The 2,280-nt window shown below is 41.0% G+C and overlaps 1 protein-coding gene across 1 annotated transcript in view; it reads right to left on the bottom strand.

The window, feature by feature from the left end:
- The window catches only part of CCDC191 (coiled-coil domain containing 191), an 86,493-nt gene that overhangs the window by 60,888 nt on the left and 23,325 nt on the right, over positions 1-2,280 (bottom strand). The gene's annotated exons all lie outside the window — the stretch shown is intronic.

A 2,280-nucleotide genomic window follows, 5' to 3' on the forward strand; every position in this document is an offset into this window, starting at 1 on the left:
TGAGGCAGGAGACTCGCTTGAGCTCAGGAGTTGGAGGTTGCTGTGAGCAGTGAAGCCATGGCACTCTACCCAGGGGGACAGCTTGAGGCAAAAAAAAAGAAAGAAAGAAAGAAAGAAAGAAAAATGGCCATGCCTGTGGCTCAAGGAGTAGGGTGCCAGCCCCATATACTGGGGGTGGTAGGTTCAAGCCCGGCCTTGGCCAAAATTGCAAAAAAAAGAAAAATGTCACGATCATCAATTTCATCTAAGATGGTGGACCAGAAGGATTGTTCCACTGAGCTCTCCTACAACAAGTGGGGAAAAAGATAGAACCCAGTCCTACCTAGCACAGGGACCTTACCCAGAGGTGTGGCTCAGGGAGTACAGCGAGGAGGTGGTGAGCTGGATATGGATGGAGTATGATCTGGAGCAGTGGAAATCTGACAAATTAGGCAAGTGATTGTAACCTACTGGGATTGGCTGCCCCCTACAAGGTCCAGGACAGGAGGAAGCCTTTCCAGTGTTTCCAGTTGTTACAGAAAGCTGTAACACAGTCAAGCACATTGACTCAAAAGCTTGGAAGAGTGAGCAGACTCGAATAGTCTATAGCAACCAGATTTGAATACTGGTGGAGTGGATTTGCCATAGGTCTGGTGGCTGGCAAGGCAGTCATACTGAGAAGGTTCCCAGGCCAGGGTGCTACCATCCTCGGACTGTTGTAAGAAGGTCTTAGCAGGGGCCTAAAGCATGGCGGTCTTAATTCTGCCTGCCAGGATCAGAACTCTGCTTTTGGGATAAGCTGAGGGTCTTCCACACCCCATGGGAACTGGAGTCAGGGGGCACTGTGAAACGTACCCCTGAAGGATTCTTGAGAGCTTTAAGATTCCAACCCAACAGGGTCTGAATGCTGATTGTTTCCTCAGCATTCAGAGGACCTTCCCACAAATGGGACTTAATTAAACTGGAAAGTTTCTGTACACCTATGGAAACACCAACCAAAGCAAATAGACAACCTTCAGAATTGGAAAAGATATTTGCATGTTATGAATCAGATAAAAGCATAATAACTAGGATCTATGTAAGAGAACTCACATTAATCAACAAAAACAAAGACCCAACAATCCCATATATCTCTGGGCAAGAGATATGAATAGAACCTTCTCTAAAGAAGAAAAACAATTTCAAAATTATTTTTTAGGGAACACATGTTGTAGTTGTTTCTCATTCATTGGGTAACATCATGGTACTTTTCCCTTACACCCTCTCAAGATGGTCCACTGAATACTCATTTCTCTTCCTATCTTCTCTTAGAAACCTAAACTATTACAGGAGGACATTCTAACTCCATCTGTTTCATGAAGGATGCAGAATCTAAGAGTCTTGGTTAATCTTTCTAAAAATGTTAAATCTAACTCTTAATATTTTCTCTCCCCACATTTCCCTCTCTTTTCCTAAACCCAAAACTCTGACCAAATCAGACGTTTAATGTCTGAAAAATTACAATGTCCTGTCTACCAGTCCAAAATGCTACCATTAAATGTGTCTATCTTATTTTAAAAAATGGTGTTGACTACCTTACTTTTCCTTATATCTCAGTTTTTCATGTCATATTCACATTCCTGTTATTGATTTCCAGGGCCTTTACAAGTCTATCCGTATGTTTATCAAGCTCTCTCAATACCTTCCTAACAGTTCTTTTCTCTTATTAAATCCTTTAATTCATGTACTTATTTCATTAACTTTCACTGAGTTTCAGCAATGCCTAAGGCACTATGGTGGGTATTGTAGCATAAAAAATATACATATTTATCTTTTCTCATCTAACCTCTCGTTTACAAATCCACCAAGTAATTCCTCTTACCTGAAATGTTATAAGTCCCCAATTCATATCTTTATCAAACTAATGTCATTGAAAAAAACTGATCAAGTAGCCTGAGGGGGATATTCATTTGTCTATAAAAAATTGGCCAGTTATTTTTACAAAAAGAGAAAGATAAAAAGGGTAAAATAAAATGTATACTATTCAAAAGAGAAGAACAGACATATGTGTATCACTGGTTTAGGATAGCTACAGAAGGCAACTAATTGGTTCTTATATTTTCTGATGTGACTATTTAGAACACAATGGTCCTTAAGAATATCAAAATGAGCTTAGTGCCTGTGGCTCAAGTAGCCAGCCACATATACCTAAGGTGGCGGGTTCAAATCCAGCGCAGGCCCACCAAACAACAATGATGGCTGCAAACAAAAAAATAGCTGGGCATTGTGGCGGGTGCCTGTGGTCCCAGCTACTTGGGAGGC

This window comes from Otolemur garnettii, unplaced genomic scaffold (assembly GCF_000181295.1).
Source record: "Otolemur garnettii isolate 467f Iridium unplaced genomic scaffold, OtoGar3 scaffold00122, whole genome shotgun sequence".
Taxonomy (NCBI): domain Eukaryota; kingdom Metazoa; phylum Chordata; class Mammalia; order Primates; family Galagidae; genus Otolemur; species Otolemur garnettii.